This window comes from Rhinopithecus roxellana, chromosome 11, assembly GCF_007565055.1.
Source record: "Rhinopithecus roxellana isolate Shanxi Qingling chromosome 11, ASM756505v1, whole genome shotgun sequence".
Lineage (NCBI taxonomy): Eukaryota > Metazoa > Chordata > Mammalia > Primates > Cercopithecidae > Rhinopithecus > Rhinopithecus roxellana.
This window is the reverse complement of record NC_044559.1, coordinates 11973928-11992052: the sequence shown is the minus strand read 5'-3', so window position 1 is coordinate 11992052 and position 18125 is coordinate 11973928. Positions and strand designations below refer to the sequence as shown.

At 46.1% G+C, this 18125-nt stretch overlaps 1 pseudogene; it reads left to right on the top strand.

Moving 5' to 3' along the window:
- Positions 1 to 11176: 11176 nt before the first annotated feature.
- LOC104677727 lies at positions 11177 to 15633 on the top strand (annotated as a pseudogene).
- Positions 15634 to 18125: the final 2492 nt, after the last annotated feature.

Sequence of the window (18125 nt, the reverse complement as noted above, 5' to 3'; positions counted from 1 at the left end):
GTCCCCAACCATAAGCCGCCCCACCTCTGTCCTGGCTGCCTCAGGGCGCCGTGAGAGGACGCCTTGCGGGTGAAGTGACTGCTCTTTTGGCTCCTCCTGCTGGGGTTTCCCAACCACCAATCCAGCCTTCTGAGTAGACGCTGGACCCGCGGAGTTTCTTCCTTTCCCTTGGGCTGTGTCACGCGGCGTGAAATTACACAGCTCACCCATGTAATCCCAGCATTTTGGGGGGACCGAGAGGGGCAGATCACTTGAGTTTGGGAGTTTGAGACCAGCCTGGGCATCATAGGGAAATCTCGTCTCTACCAGAAATTCCAAAAAAAAAAAAAAAATTCGGCGGACCTGGTGGGGCTGCCTGTAGTCCCAGCTAGTGGAGAGGCTGAGGTGGGAGCATCGCTTGGGCCCAGGAGGTGGAGACTGCAGTGGGCCAAGATCGCCCTGCTGCACTCCCGTCTGGGTGACAGTGAGACCTTTGTCTCAAACAAAACAAAACAAAAGTGAAATGTAATCTGAGTTTTATGTCATCTGGTTTGATGACTTTTTAGGAACTTCTGAGTCATCTGTGTCTTCTGCTCTTGGGAGCTGCCTTCAGGGAGTCTGTGTCCAATCAGAGTATGGGAGCCCAAGAAGCCCCTCGGATGAGAGAATAAAGGGCTGCACACTGCTGGGATGTTTGCAATGCAGGAGTCACCAGCAGCGACAAGACCAGGATGTGAATGGGGACTGTATTGTCCTTTGTTTTGTAAAATGTGTCTTGTGCAGATCTTTGATTTACCCAAACCAGAAAGGGTCTTAAAGTGCTTATGATTGTCCAAATATAAAGAAATGACAGGTTTCTACTTTGAAAGTTTTCACCCTCGCATTATAAAACCTCTCCACTACACTCAGGAGAGGGTGCTTTACGGAGATAAGAATACTTGTTCTGACTGGCATGCACCAGATTCTTAGGGAGGGATTTGGAAGTCTAGTGATGCATAGCAACCACTGCATGCAGACAGAATCACCCCACATGAATGCCTCCAATCAAATAATCTATTGTTTCTTTTGAGGCTATGAAGGAGGAAATGTGTTGAGAATCTTTGTTGGAATTTTTTCCCCTTTACCTGGCTGCATTTTCTTAGATCAGTTAAACTCTCTTTCCCTACTTCACCTTTGAAGACCTGGATACATTTTCCTCATTGCATTTTCTACTTTCACCCTTGCTCATGGCCATGGACTGTCAGAACCTAAGCTTTTACTGGCCCCATTGGACCTAATCTAGGTAGGAGCCCACTACTGATAACCTGCAACCAGATAGTTGTCAGGTGTGACAAGAGTGCCCAAGAGGGGATGAATTCCTGGTCAATGACAAGATGGCCTTTATCCTTCTTCTGCTTTTGATTCACATCTTTAACCACTGTGCGCAGAGCTCCTACTCCATTTCGGACAGAGGCTCCTCAGGGACTGTGCATCCCTCCCAGGAGCCCAGGCTGTACTCACCTCCACTGTGAGGCTGAAGGCAAAAGTGCTACAGAGGTCAAAGGTTGCTTTCCAGAGAGGTTTTATTTGCACAAAACTGAATCTTGGTGTGTGGATTGGTCTGAATTACAATTTGAATTTACTTTCTCCCCCAATACTTGTAAATCTAGTACTTGTAAAAGAATATGTGTGCCTTTTGTGGTGGTGGCGGTACATTCCAGAACATTTATATTGTTTTCCATGTAGATTTCCAAGGTTGCTACTGATTGCTTTAGGTGTAATGCTCTAAAATATGAAGGTGAACTCTTGTTATTGGTTACTTCATGTTTTTTGTTTTGTTTTGTTTTGTTTGAGACAGAGTCTTGCTCTGTCGCCAGGCTGGAGTCCAGTGGTGCGATCTCGGCTCATTGCAACTTTCACCTCCCGGGTTCAGGTGATTCTCCTGCCTCAGCCTCCCTAGTAGCTGGGGCTACAGGTGCGCACCATCATGCCCAGCTAATTTTTTTATTTTTAGTAGAGACGGGGTTTCACCATGTTGGCCAGGATAGTCTCGATCAGTTGACCTTGTGATTCGCCCGCCTCGGCCTCCCAAAGTGCTGGGATTACAGGTATGAGCCACCGCACCCAGCCAGTGTTGTATTTTTAATTAAATTCAATTCTCACATTTTTAATAATGATTCCTAAAAGACTTTGTTATGCAAATTCTTTTTGGCTTTGAAAATCTGACATGATGTGTACTGTGTCAGCAGCAAAGTGAACACTGACTTTCAAAAGTTAATGTTTTTAGAAACTTGGGCTAAACAACCATCTGTGATTATTTTTGTTGGAATATAACCCAGGTATTATTATAGCAGCAGTCCACTCTCAGTTTTGTGTAGATGTAAGCATATCTTTTTGTCATATTTTATTTTATTTTATTTTTCATTTTTTTGCAGTTGCAAGATTAATAGAGTGAAATAGAGTGAAAACAGAGCTCCCATACAAAGGGAGGGGACCCAAAGGGGGTTGCCGTTGCTGGCTTAAATGCCTGGATTTATATCCTGATCCTTGTCCCTCCCGCTGTGCTCTCAGGCAATAGATGATTGTCTATTTCTTTACCTCCTGTTTTTGCCTAATTAGCAGTTTAGTGAGCTCTCTGATTGGTCAGGTGTGAGCTAAGTTGCAAGCCCCATGTTTAAAGGTGGATGCGGTCACCTTCTCAGCTAGGCTTAGGGATTCTTAGTCGGCCTAGGAAATCCAGCTCGTCCTGTCTCTCAGTCCCCCCTCTCAATAGGGAAACCCAAGTGCTGTTGGAGAGGTTGGCGGACGACCACTCTAACTGCTTCCTGCTGAATTAGGGTGTAGTAGGAGCTGTGCAGTTGAGATTTCCTTGGGAGGGGTGCCTTCGATGTCATTAACATCGGAGCATGGGCTAGCACGCTGGTCCAGGGGTCTGCGGTAGATCTTAGTCGTGGACCGCATCTCGGCTCCATTTGAAGAACAATTTGTAGTATTACAGCTTTGATTCTGGAAGAGACAAACTTAATAAGGAGGTTAAAGATACAGGGATTGAAATGTATGGCCTGCAGTGCAGGGGATTATTTCTTTGGCACACTATAGCCCTGACTATCTGCTTGATAGTTTTGAAAAGGCCTGGTCCAGTAAATAATAATTTGGCCATCTGATGGGTGCTTGCAATGCCTAAGCGAAAGGTTTGGTGAAGGATTTTAAGTAATTTCCATTGGTTAGCTGCAGGCAAAAGTATTTTTCCTTCTTTGGTGGCTAGCCATCCTGAGGGGAGAAACTATGTCCTCGTGAGGTTTCCTATTCTATTTATTCTTCTGAGTACTGGGGCTTGCTTTCCTGTAGAGGATTACCCCATGCTAGGGGTCCTTCTATAAGCATTTCTAATGGAGGGTCCTGCCTTGCAGCTCTTTTGACTTCAATATCAGCTTGGCGGTTCCCTTATATTTTTCTTGCAGTTCCTTTCTGATGACCCCAGCAGTGTAAGACTGCCACCTATAACTTTAAGACTTTTTTTCTTATATTTTTCTCATTCTTCCACCATACAATGTGGACATATTTTTTTGATATATTACAAATAATGTAACACAAATTTCTTTTTCCTTTTTTTTTTTTTTGAGATGGAGTCTCACTCTGTTGCCCAGGCTGGAGTGCAGTGTCGAGATCTCAGCTCACCGCAAACTCTGCCTCCCGAGTTCATGCCATTATCCTACCTCAGCCTCCCAAGTAGCTGGGACTACAGGCGCCTGCCACCATGCCTAGCTAATTTTTTTTTTTTTTTGAGATGGAGTCTTGCTCATCACCCAGGCTGGAGTGCAGTGGCACGATCTCGGCTCACTGCAAGCTCTGCCTCCCGGGTTCACGCCATTCTCCTATCTCAGCCTCCCAAGTAGCTGGGACTACAGGCGCCCGCCACCACGCCTGGCTAATTTTTTGTATTTTTAGCAGAAACGGGGTTTCACCATGTTAGCCAGGATGGTCTCGATCTCCTGATCTCGTGATCCGCCCGCCTCGGCCTCCCAAAGTGCTGGGATCACAGGCGTGAGCCACCACGCCCCACCAATGTAACACGAATTTCTAAATATTTATTTATTTATTTATTTATTGTTTTGAGATGGAGTTTCCTCTTGTTGCCCAGGCTGAAGTGCAGTGGTGTCGTCTCGGCTCACCACAACCTGTGCCTCCTGGGTTCAGGCGATTCTTCTGCCTCAGCCTCCCAATTAGCTGGGATTACAGGCACCTGCCACCATGCCCAGAGAATTTTTGTATGTTTTAGTAGAGATGGGGTTTCTCCATGTTGGCCAGGCTGGTCACAAACTCTTGACCTCAGGTGATCCACCCACCTTGGCCTCCCCAAGTGTTGAGATTACAGGCATGAGCCACTGCACCCACCCTCCACCTTGGTTATTTTTAAGCACTAAAATTTGATACTTATTTCTGAATGAAGTCATCTCTTAATTGTATTTTTGTTTTTACTTATGTTCTTTAAATTGCAAAGATTCTTGTAATTCAAGAGAGAAGTGGGATCCAGAGAGATTCTTTTATCATGTGATACATGATAAATACATTCAATATTATATGTCAATTTATAAAATAAGTAAATGACTTTAAAGAAAATATAATTACTTTATACCTAGCTTGTCCAACCCATGGGTGACAGAGTGCATTCAACCCAGGACAGTTTTGAATGCAGCCCAACACAAATTAGTAAGCTTTCTTAAAACATTCTGAGATTTTTTTGTGATTTTTTTTTTTTTTTTTTTTGTTAGCTCATCAGCTGTTGTTAGTGTATTTTATGTGTGGCACAAAACAATTCTCCTTCTTTTAATATAGCCTAGGGAAGCCAAAAGATTGGACATCCCTGCTTCAGACCAAGGAAAAAGGCACCCCACATTTGCATGCCTAAAAACACAACCAGCCATGCAAAGAACATGCGACTGGAAACTTTCAATCTTTCCTGAAGTTGTGGAATTGCCTGGGGATATCTGAGGGATGTGGTTAACTCTTGGAGGGGGTTGAGGGTTTCTAAGGATGATTCCTTGTAATTGAAACCTTGTAAATGTCATTGAGCCTTCTCATTATGTCAACTATTATTATTCCATGCCATCAATTTTCTGCCTGGGCATTTTCTTCCTGGGCCTGACTTTTTTGGAATTCCTTGGATGCTTATTATTATTGTTGTGTCCCTGGGAATGTCTACACTTGCCATTTTCTTCAGGAAAACTAGCCTTGGTGTGAGTACACTAACTTCCCCTAGAGGTGGGCTTGTAATCATAAATAAGAAATAATTTAAAACAATTTGTGGTTCCGGACTTCATTATGAATATTGGGTTTTATTTTAAAAATCAGGAAAATGATTTATTAGCATAAGAATTATGAAAAATCTGCCATTTAAATTATGGCAGATTTTTTTAAAAATTTTAAAGTTTCAGCACTTAAATAGGAAATTCTTTTTTTTTTTTTTTTTTTTTTTTTTTTTGAGACGGAGTCTCGCTCTGTCGCCCGGGCTGGAGTGCAGTGGCCGGATCTCAGCTCACTGCAAGCTCCGCCTCCCGGGTTTACGCCATTCTCCTGCCTCAGCCTCCCGAGTAGCTGGGACTACAGGCGCCCGCCACCTCACCCGGCTAGTTTTTTGTATTTTTTAGTAGAGACGGGGTTTCACCATGTTAGCCAGGATGGTCTCGATCTTCTGACCTCGTGATCCGCCCGTCTCGGCCTCCCAAAGCGCTGGGATTACAGGCTTGAGCCACCGCGCCCGGCCAGGAAATTCTTTCTAAATTTTCTGCTTTATAGTTCTATTGTATGGGTGGAAGGAAAGCTTCCACTCTCCTGTCTAAAGGTTCACTGCAGCAATGTACTAACAACAGACAGCTTAACAGGAGAAGGAAAACATGGAACCTCATTAACAGGCATAAACATGGGAGCCAGCCAAAAAATGAGACTGCAAGAAGGGCCAGATGATTGATGCTTAAAGAGCACCCTCTCCTCAGAGAAAAGGGAGATGGAGATGTAGGCAGGGCTGCAAATGATTTTTAGGGGAAATGAAAGAGCCCAAGGAACAAACAGTTGGCCTGAGACAAAGTTCCTCTGAGATTGTGAGAAAGAGGCGACAAACTGCAGGAAGGTGAAGGGCAGAACTGCACTGCCTCTCATGATGCAGAGAAAGCCCCAGAGAATCTCTTGGAACTGACCTCTGAAGAATCAATGAAAAGTGTGTCTGGGCGGGGTAATCAGTGGTCATTTCGAATGGCATCATTCAAAGTCCATGTTCCCGGTCGCCACTGGAGAGAGATCAGTATGTCAAAAGTCTGTACTGGGTAAGAATGTGGCTGCTGAATTGTGCCATAATTTGGCTTTTGAGCATTTTTGTCCATTGAGTAAATTGAGCTCTACATTTTCTCTTGCTGTTCATGACAGTAAAAGTGTGGGTGTCTAGGGGCTTAAACATCTTCTGAACAATGATCCAAGAAAAAAGTGCTAATACCACAATGCTTTTTTATTCTCAAGGCAATAGGAAGTATGTTTTATTTTTACAGCCTAGATAATTACACATCATTTGGCACTGCCCTTCAAGATATGTAGAAAACAGAAAATATATGAGTTATGAAGATAACTAGGCACATTGAACAGTCTCTACCCAACTTAGTGCTGAAGAGAGAATTTTTGATGTGAACTGGGGGAAGTTTTTTAATGTACCACTTTTTAAATATTCCATTAAGGAAAGTTCAGTTGAGCTGTTTGACTTGAACCACTTTGCACCTTCTCATCTTTCTCCTTGTTATCTACTCCTCTGTCTCATTATCTTACAAGCAGGGACATCGTGGGTGCCATGAAACGTTCATGCCTCACGGTGTTTCTTTGCCTCTCATTTCTTCACGTGTTTGACATTTCTACTAGCTCCAAACTGGGCCAGCTGCTTTCCCCATAAAATCTAGCAGTACCTGTGGGGCGCACGTGGTTGCTGCTCTTTCATCTTTGTAGATCACTCTTTGCTTCTCTCGAACTCCTAGTACATGTTCTTTTTTTTCTATCCTATGTGAGGAAATCAGAAAAAACATTCTATAAAGAACTTTAAAGATGTTATTTCATTGAATACATCAGGAATTTCAGAGGTATATGACGCACATCTGCAACAGGATTTGCATTGCATATTAGCCAAGAAGAGAACAAATATTTCATGTCTTAGAAGAGTCAACTCATACGCTGTCTATATGGAATTCTTTGTGGGAATTCAGGCATTACTGAGAATGTTTTGCCTTAGGTTCCAACCAGCCTCAGTGAAGCTGGTGTCAGGGATGGGAAAGTGGACTCTGAGTAGAGCAGGTTCTGAGTAGACGCTCCGCAGAAGATCAGGAAGGAGCAGGGAATGAAATGTTACAAATTCTAGAACTCAGAGAACTGAAGGGAAGGTAGTTGCTTTCTTTTCAAATTGCAAAACATTTTAACCTGTGGTAAAATATGTATAACATGATAATTACCATCTTAACCTTGTTGAAATGTACAGTTCAGTTGTGTGAAGTATATTCACATCCTTGTTCCATTATTGTTTCCTAGATGTCTTTTCTCAAGTCTGTCTTAAAGTCATGAAATGTCAATGACAGATCCACAGACTGACAGGGGAAAGCTTGGAGGTCCAACAGCCGTAGCCAGGAAGGTATGCTATCTGTCGGAGTCCCCACAGTGTGGAAATGAGTTTGCCCTGTTAAGGGAAAGAACAGCTTCTGGCCCTCAGGTTTCTCCCCTTCTCCTTTCTACACCCTAACCAAGGGCTCAGGTCCACTTGTATGCCTTGTATGCATACACATAAAAGGATTTTATCATTTCCAGGAATTAAAACAGACCTAAAATACTTTTCTGTGTCATGGAGATCTAAAGTGCAAGCTGAAGCTAAAGTGCAAGCTGAAGTCCAAGAGGTGACGATGAAGGTCAACAGTCATTGCGAAATCTTTGGGCAAAGAAAGACTGTCGAGGAAGAGTAAGATGTTCACTGACACAAATACTGTTGTATGAACCATGTGCCAACCAAAGTAGGCAACTGCAATGGCCTTGAGAATATTTTCCACAATATTTGTGGCAAATTCAGTGGGTGCAAAATTGAGCTTGTCCTTCCTGCTTGATTAATCTTCATGTTTCCTTTCCCTTCCTACATACTTGATTGTAATGTTTTAGGGGGAGGAGGAGGTCCAGGTACTGGCATTGTTAAATTCAATGCTTGCGTCACCTCTGGATTCATTCTCACAACCTTTTAGCTTTTGGTCATATGACATTGCATTTTTCCTGCCACATGACTAGTCTTTTTTGCTGAATGTAAGTCACTGGTTAAAAAATATTTAGCAATGAATTGAGGCCTACTAGCATGTTATCTTGCTGCAGAAAAGATGGGCGTCTATTTCTGGGGGATGGTCAGGGGTCTTAGCACACCTACACACCCTCTATACCGTCAGCAATTGAGGTTATCAGTGAGGGTTCAGTTCCTACAAAGGTCAGGGTATTTCCTGTCCACCTCTATTCCTGGCTTGTGACTCTTCTGGGTCCCATCCAAAACCAGTGGACTTCAGTAGGGGTCACCTTCACTGACAGACCCTCAATCTGCTTTTTTTCCATCCAATCCTCCACATGGTGCACAAGCTGCTCTGCTTCTTTGCATCTCAGTTAGTCCCTTCTGGAATTCAGTGGTGAAACTCAGGGAAATGAGCCCCAAATGTGAGGTTGACCTTCGTCCTGGGTCTCCTTCTTCTCCATCTTGGCCTCATGTCTCTTTACTGCCATGTTAGCAATTTGATGCTTTCAGTTATGGGTTTTAGATTCTGGTCCACGTCCCCGTTGTTCTCATGGGAGATCGGAAGCTTCACATGCACTCATGTCTACCCCAGAGCAGAATGCTTCCTTAGCTTCCCTCCAGACTCAGGTTTTGTGTTTCCAGCTCCCAAGTGCACAGCAGGAGTAGTGAGGTCCTCACTGGCTTCTCATTTGCATTAAACTGTGACCTCCTTTAGGGTGGGGACAGGATCCTGCTCCCATTGCATCCTCTGCACCTCACAACACATCTTTGCTTCAGGCCACTCCAGACAGCATGTGCTGAAGAGTGCCCTGGGCGCTCAGAAACAGGTGCATGAACTTTCTCTTTGAAGTGTTTTTGCCCCCGTTTCCTAGAGTTCTTGGCATTTTACACTCCTTCATATGAAATCAAGTATCAAGTGAGATTTTTAGAATCAGAACCATGAATCAAGTAGTGTGAGGGCAACACAGCAAACCTACCTTTTCAGCCATTTCCTTTTTCTGCCCTCACTCTCTGTGAACCAAACCTTGTTAAAGTCACTCGACACCAGAGGATGGTTTGCAGTTGTCACCTATTTTCAGGGCACCCTGACTAAAGAGCCATTCGATCATTTCCAATTCAGTAGATGCACCCAGCACTCAGATTGGCATTTTCTCTCAACCAGGATCTTTAAAGTCCATGAGAAGAGTTCCAGTCCTGAATCACGGACATGTGCAGCAGTGAACCGCAGGGCTAATGACAGCATGTCCTGGACGGATCTCTCTGAGGCTGATTGTCTGGGTTCTGGCATCAGCTTCTGATGGAGAATCAGATCTCCCTATGGGAGGAGTTAGACGAGGAGTGATCCCCTGCTCCGTCCAGTTGTGATGAGCTGGTGAGGTCTGGTTTTCCACACTGAACTAAAATGAGCTTTCGCTATGTCAGGTACAAGACTGACCCTAGAAGCACACATAGCGCATCTTAATAGTTCATATTTACTAAAGAGTAGGAATACAGAGCGATGAAGATGAGCTGGAAACAACAGGTGACTTGCCAGCAGGCCAGAGTGTGCTTTTTCTTTGTCCCTCCATGGAAGGTGTTAACTCTCCCTCCAGTTGTGAGGATCACTTGGTTCATTTATGGGAAGGTTGTCAGGGAACCTTTGAATCACAGCCTTCAGATGCTGGAAGGGAAGAAGGAATCCCACACAGGCCAGTGGATCATGTGCGTGCATCTCTCTCCCTTCTCAACTGAGGAAACTGAGAATGAAAGAACGTGAGTGAGCAGAAAGGGAGAGGCGGCTGTCAGAGGTGGAAGAAACCAGGAAATTGGCTCTAGAAAAAATACCCATCTGCAAGTGAGTTCAGAAGCCCACACCAGCCTCTTGGGAAAGCCCTGCTGGGGTGTTTTGTTTTAAATCTTTGTACAATGTTTAGACCCAGTTAACACAGAAATGGAAACAAATGGTCAGAGGAGATCCAGAGAGAGAATTCACACAAGAGAACACAAAGTACCTTAGATTTACCAGTGATCAAAACATGTCAAGTAGCTAAGTATCTCCTGCCTGCAATGCCGGCCAGACTGTGTGGAAACTCGGTTCATACCAGCCGTTCTAGGGGTGGTGTGAGTTGTCATCATCCTTAGGAAAACGTGTTGTTGTAGGATCAACCCGTCCTTCAAAAGGACTGTGCCTGTTCATCAGCTCAGCTGTGTCTGTCCTGTGAAATATGGCAAGGATATTAATTCCAGGAGAATGGAGCTTCCTGATAAAAGATGCCCAATGAAGGATGAATTAGGGACATACTGAAAATGGTAAGGAAATTGTCAACTCACAACCCAGCAGGCATTAAGTAAAAGAGGAGGAAGCATTACAGCAACAGTTTTGATCATACTGTACTTTTTTTTTTTTTTTTTTGAGACAGAGTCTCGCTCTGTCACCCAAGCTGGAGTGCAGTGGCCAGATCTCAGCTCACTGCAAGCTCCGCCTCCTGGGTTTACGCCATTCTCCTGCCTCAGCCTCCCGAGTAGCTGGGACTATAGGCGCCTGCCATCTCGCCCGGCTAGTTTTTTTGGTATTTTTTAGTAGAAACGGGGTTTCACCATGATAGCCAGGATGGTCTCGATCTCCTGACCTCGTGATCTGCCCATCTCGGCCTCCCAAAGTGCTGGGATTACAGGCTTGAGCCACCGCGCCGGGCCCATACTGTACTTTTATAACCATATGAAATACATTTTCTATGTACAGATAGATTGTGTAAGGGGTCAGTTGTGAGGACATCAGGAACATGGCAGATTATTTAAAATCGTACTGAAGATGATGCTTTGTCTGACGAAAGTGATTCTAAACTATAGGAAAACAATTCAAGACAGACAAGAGCTGTGGCGGTGGGTAGAGGACTCCTACAGATGTGAGGTAAGGAGCCTTCCTCCCCGCAGTTGCAGGATCCTTAAGCGCTCATGAAGATGATGCCACAGCCCCTAGACTCTCTCAACACACACTTTCTCAGGTGTTGGCTTTTTCAGATCGCCCCTTCTGCTGCAAGAAAGGCCCTCAACAACCGGGTAAGTGTTTTTTTTTTTCCCCCTCCTTGCTTTTGGGCCAAGTCAGGACATGGATGTATTTTTCTCCCCACAGCTCTGTGCCCAAGCCTTGCAGAGGGAGACGGCAGAGAGGAAGGCTGCCTGCAAGCAGCACAGGTAGGTAACTGTCACGGACAAATTTTAAGGATGTTTTTGTTTTAAGATAAACTTTTGAGTGTCTAGTAAAAAACATGGTGTTTTAATTCTTCAGGTCAATTCTTTCTCTATCTTCAAGATGGGAAATGATGGAAAAGCAGGGAGTGACAGAGAGACACATGAGTCAGGAGGCAGCCCAGGGACGGCCAGGGCTAGAGAACCCTTTCTGGAAAGGAAGGAGCTCGCTGTGAAGGCAGCCGCTTAACTTCTGCTGCACAATCCACACACCATGCTTCTCCTTTCGGGGGTGAGGGCTTAAGTGGCAAGACCCTGTTTTTCTCAGGTGCCACAGTTGAGTGGCTCTTGGCTGGTCCCCTGTGAATGGTGGAGCTCAGGCCCCTCCACTGACTGTGGACACTGTTCCACCCTGATGTCTTGGTTACTTTTAACTGAGGGGATGAGCCTAGAAGGCAAATGGGCCAGGTCCCCTTCCAACCTTGAGTCAGTGGGAAGGTGTTATTATTTTTTTTTATTTGAGAAAAGTAACACCAATAACATTTTAGAATGGGAGCCATAAGTGCTGATGGGAGCAGAAATTTTCTGGCTATGTCTTCACGGATCAATATTTCTTCTTTTCTTAAAGAAGCATTTATTTACAGTTTTTAAAGCTTCCTTCATTCTTTTTGTTTAAATTGTTTATTGTGAACTATAAAACTTCATTAGTAAATTAAATTTCTGTCATCTTACTTCTCTAACATTTGAAGTATAATCCTAAAACTTTCCAGTTAATTTCTATAGCTCTTACCTTTTCTCATGACTATCAGTCTCTTTATGTCCATTTCTGTTCATAAATATTGATAATACCTGGTCAGATATGGAGGTTAGATTAATTTTGAACGCCACTATGGCTTGAAGAAAAGGAGAGAGTGCTATTTCTGTCCAGGGTTCATTGATATTCTTCCCATCCATGGATGTTCCTATTTTAATTTTGAGTCTGTGCTCACATGATGAGACTTCCTCTGATATGTACAGCGAACTTTTAATTTAGAGCCCATTTCCAGCCGCTTAGAGCCCGGCCTGTCCACAGTCAGTGGAGAATTAAGAAGATCCCTGGATGAGGGCTCTGTGGCGTCTTCCTCAAGGATGAGGCCCAGAGGGTGGCAAAGAGAGTGAGGTGGCAGCGGAGGGTGTGGAGGGTTTCTCGTTCGGCACAGAACATGGAAGCCCAGTTAAGGCCTGTTCCCTTCTCTGGCCCTTAGCGGATTCAGGACCTCATTCGGTTCCATGAGGAACAGCCGCTCTGTCCCACCTGAAAATACAGAGAAGACAAAGGTAAATGCTGGGGTCGTTTTCCCTCTGGTTCAGGACACTTTTGTCTTTTCCTACAGCGCCCTCTCCTGGCCTGTCCTCTGCTCTGTGGATTTTTTGAAAGCAAAATCTTCCCCATGAGCTTTCAGGCTTCTCCATTTCCAGCTGGTCATCTTTGGTGGCACCTCCAGAAGCCATAAAGGCTTAAGGGCCGAGGGCTGCAGGGCTGTCACTGTTCTGTTTCCAGAAATAACGAGAGGATGCCGTTGAGCTCCACTGCGGTCGGTCTTATGGCCCAGTAGACCCTGCCGATCCCTTTTACTCACATTGGTGTGGAGTCCCCTTCCCAAAATATGTGGGGTTTCTTTTTGTTGCTGTGATTTTCTTTTCTGCTATACGGTAGGTAATTAACCTTCAGAATATCCGCCGTAATCCCAGAAGTGAAAACTCATCGATCCAACATTAATATGTGCCTTGTGCAATTTTGAATGTTCTTTGGCAAAGTCAATTCCATAGTTCATCACAGTCCCGTCTGTTCTTAACTGTGTTGAGCAAAAACGGCCCCACCCTCACCCAGTGTTGCCCTTGATCTAATATTCTAAGTGTCAGAGGTTCCATATTTTAATAGAAAATGTGCCCCGGCTGTGAGGTGGTGGAGAGTGAATGTCACTCATTGCCTGCAGGCACAATTCCCAATGAAGGCCTTCAACGATGCTCAGCCGAGCTGGTTCTCGTGTGGCTTCTGTATCTCCGACAGCTGCTGAATCCTCTGATCACACATCATGGGACTCATACACTTGAAATCAAACACATTTTTAAACTGCTTCTGTTGTTGAGAATTCCCACCTCATTTTTCCATGGACAAAATTATCCTTTATGTCGTAGTGCACTTAAACTTTGGTATTACCTAGAAGTTAAAGAAATATGATAGCCGTGCCAAACTGATATCTGTATGTAGGATTATTCTGTCAGAAAACCCTCTCCCAGTTCCCCTGCAGCTCTTCAGGAATCCCCATCTCCCCAGAGCTCTTTGTGCCCATGGATGGTACCTCCAAAGTAGGGAAGACCCTTTGTCAAGAAGGGAAGCAGAAGGAGGATGAGAGGGTGTTGCAGGCAGAGCTAGAATGGACTTCCACTCTGCTTCTTGCCAGCTGTGTGATGCTGGGTGAAATTTCTCCTTCCTCTGGGAGCCTCTGTTTTCTTAGATTTGGAGCAGGGTGGTCACACTGACCTTGCAGATTTCTGAGACTCAGAGACAGCACATGAAAAGCCTGGAGGCCATTCTCTTAAGAGTAGCTGTGACTCATGTGTGGACAATGGGCTTTTCATGCTTCTCTTTCTGTTTATCTGGTGCAAGGAACATGCTCTGGTGATGGTGGTGAGGGAGGAATGAGGATAGACATAGACACCCCTGTGTCAGAAACATGCTTCTTTGTTACTGGGTTATGACTCTGTCTTCCCGGGGACAAGCCCCCAGCCTGCCTACATTTGCAGACAGAGTGGTGTGTGGGGATAGCAGTTTGTCCCCATGACTTTTCTTCACTCCCCTACTGTCGGCAGGACTCAGTTGAAGGGAGACTTTATGGCATTGATGCTGCCATTTTGAAACCTGGCGGAGGGAAAGGTGCAAGGGACTATCACCTGCGGCATAAGGTGCAACTTGTGTTGGTTTTGGTGTTTTTGTCCATCATATTCATATATTTCAAAACATTTTCTCCTCCTGACTTGCAGGTCAATGAGGCTGCAATGGAAGCCTCATCCTTTCTCAGAATGGCCCTAGTTGCCCGATCTCAGGGCTGGCCCTTCAAGATCACTGATGGGCTGCCAGCTTCCTCCTCCACCTGGGTGTCATCTGGGAACTCAACCATTCCCTCCATCTGAAGGTTTTATGGGACCTCCTCCACAGGAGTGTCCTCTGGGAACTCAACCACCTCCATTCGACTGTCCTCTGTCAACCACGTTCCGCACTAGAGAGTCCCCTGAAAACTCAACCACCTCCTCCACTCGAGTGTTCTCTGGGCCCTCATCCAGCTCCTGCAGCTGTCAGTCCTCCAGGACCTCATCCACCTGCTGCAGTTGCCTGTCTTTCCGGATCTCATCCACCACCTGCAGCTGTCAATCCCCGGGACCTCAATCACCTGCTGCACCTGTTGGTCCTCTGGGACCTCATTGACCTGTGGCATGCGTCTGTCCTTCGGGACTTAATCCACCACCTGCAGCTGTCAGTCCTCCGGAACCTCATCCACCTCCTGCAGTTGTTGGTCCTCTGGGACCTCATCCACTCCCTGTAGCTATAGGTCTTCTTGGACCTCACCCACCTCCTGCAGCTGGTGGTCATCTCGGACCTCATCCACCTCCTACAGCTGTAGGTCTTCTGGGACCTTATCCAACTCCTACAGCTGTTGGTCCTCCAGGATCTCATCTACCTCCTGGACTTGTAAGTCTTCTGGGACCTCATCAACATGCTACACGTGTCTGTCTTCCAGGAACTCATCCACCTCCAGCAGCTCTTGGTCCTCCCAGACCTCATTCACGTCCAGCATGTGTCTTCCCTCCAGGACCTCATCCATCTTTTGTAGCTGCCTTCCTCTGGGACATCATTCACCTTTTTGTTCTGTGAGGCCTCTGGGACCTCCGACTACGTCTCCACTTAGTAACCTCTGGATCCTCAGCCACCCCTTCTGGGTGGCGTCTGGCCCCTCAATAACCACCTCACATGAATCTCCTCAGCTGCTTCAATAATCTCCACTTGTGGCCCCTGGGACTTCAGCCACCTTCTCCACCAGGGTCTCCTGTAGTACATCTGCTACCTTCTCTACTTGGCTGGCCTCTGCTATCTGAACTGACTCCTCCAGGACCTCAACCAGCTTCCCTACCCATTGTGGCCTCGACCACCACCTCCACATGTACTACTTGGTATGTTTATCTGAACAGTATGAACTGAGTTGCAAAATAGATTCATCTTTCCTTTTTTGAATGAATAGAAATGTCAGATTGTACTGCAGGGCTTTACAATACGAGGATAGCACGTGCTGAGGATGTGGTCACTTTGCTCAAGTTTCTGAGACTACAAGTCAGTTGCATTATTTCCTCATTATGAGCAGGTATCTTCTGTAGATAAGGAAAGAGTTTTTTTCAATTTGGAGGGTTGGGGCAAAGTCTTGCTCTGTCACCCAGGCTGGAGTGCAGGGGTACACGCCTGGCTCACTGCAACCTCCACCTCCAGGGCTCAGGTGATCCTTCCACTTCTGCCTCCAGAGTAGCTGGGACTACAAGTGTGCAACACCATGCTTGGCTATTTTTTTTTTCCTACTTTTTGTAGAGACTGTGTTTTACCATCTTGCTCAGGCTGGTCTCAAGCTCCTGGAGCCATGCCATCTGCCCACTTCGGCCTCCCAAAGTGCTGAGATTACAAGTGTGAGCCACTGTGCACAGCCATAGATTGTTTATAGAAGCTAGAAACACCAGTTTTACAGGTGTGTATGGAACCTGGGCCATATGGCCAGCTCTGTGAGGGATGAGACCCGTCCCTGACTGGCAGGGCATCCTGTGTCCTGCAGCAGAGAGACCCACACTGAAGGGAACAGAGCTTCTGACCACCCCAATGGAAGCACAGGTGAAAGGATGCAAGGTGCAGAAGGAGGAGAAGAATCTCCTGGGAGTAAACAGGGGGCTGTGGAAGAGAAAGATGAAGCAGGGAGGTGTCACATGGGGGTTTGTAGAACTCAGATGGAGCTGGAAGGCTGCTCCTAGCTGTTTGGATGAACGGAGGCAAGATGGCACACTTCCGGGTTCTTCAACCCCCCCCAACTTTTCCCGCGCGCGCGAAAATCCAGCCGGCGACCCGGGAAGGTGCAGACCAACTAGGCATGCGCCAGGTGACGTCAATCTGAAGAGACCAAGATTTACCTGGTCGCACCTGTGGAACGCCCCCTGACACGCCCGTGCCCCGCCTATTGCCCTCCCACTCCTAGAAAAGCCGCTCCGGAGGCACGCCACACGCGGCCTTCCTCAGTCCTCCACTCCTGTCGGGATGTCAGGACTGTGGGAACTCCGTCCGAGAGCTGTACGGGTGACTCTGGGGGCCCCTTTTGTCGGGGGGCCAACAGACCTCTCCCTACCCACCTTCTTCCCTTGAAGCTAGGTGACCAAAATAAACTTGCAGTTTTGCTCCTACCCTTGCCTAGTCGCTGGTTCTTTTGTACCCGCTCTGGTGGTCTTAGAAAAACAAAACACTAGCCAGGCAAGCAGTGTGAGCAGGAGCGTGGAGGCTGCATGAGGGCCACACAGAGCCACCGTGGGAGCTCAGATAGCACAGTGTGCACAGGGAATTACCCCCACAGCACTTCCTTGTTGCCCTACAGCCTTTAGTCCATTATCAGCAGAAAGATGATTCTTTCCCTGGGTGTGTGAAGGCTCTGGATCAGGGTGAATGAATGCCTAGAGGTCTGAAAAATTTAGCTTTGTTCTGTCAGGGGAACCTGTATCCCTGAGTTTTTACGGCCCAAGGAGACTAGCAATGAGGATGGGTCTGGTTCAGTGCAGCTGCGGCCTTGGCCTTCAGAATGAGGCCGACTCTGGCCAGAAACTCAAGGCCAATCCTGAGCTGCTCTGGCCTCCTCTGATCTCCAGCACCCTCTCCTTCCCACCCACGACTCTCAGCTTTGCGTCTCCCAACCTTGGCATGCAAAGTGCTTCCCTTTCCCTGTGTCTTTGCTGCCTAAGCCCAGACACCAACTCTCAGTAGGGCTCAGAGCCCCAGCTTTCTCAGAAATGAGCTGGGAATGATGTGATTATGAGGTCATGGTGAGGGCAGGGAGACCAAGTTCATAAGGAAAGCATCTTGCAAAACAGCTGGTAGGTGGTAGAGCCTCACCCCTCCCACTGGTTAAATGAAAATATTCCCAGTCAGAAGATCAGCAAAAGATGTTCATTGTAGTTCATTTAATAAACCTTAGGGTGTAACAGCTCAGGTTCTGGGATTTCCAGTTTCTCTTTCAAAAGATAAGGGAAAGCCCCTATCTCCAAGATTAGAATTCAGATCCTTACGAGATGAAGAGATTCTAAAAATGCATACACAGTTAAACTCTGAGATTTACATCTGTGATCTGTGGATAATTATTCTCCATGACATACAGACACAGATGCGGCCACATACAGACATATTCAGCAGGGGCACAGATATTTCAGAGAAGACAAAATGTATATTGGGCAAAAGAAGGTCACCTGGAAATCAACCGAAATCTTTTTACCTTACAGGACAATTTTGAAATTTGAAGAGTCTCCTGGGCCACGATATCTTGGAAAAGTCTCCACCATATTTGATGCCCCATGCCCCGTGCTCCCTCCTCTCTCATTTCCATAGTGTTTCCCTTAATAAACATTTGCAGTCCTATCTTTCTGGGTGTCCGCTTCCTGGAGG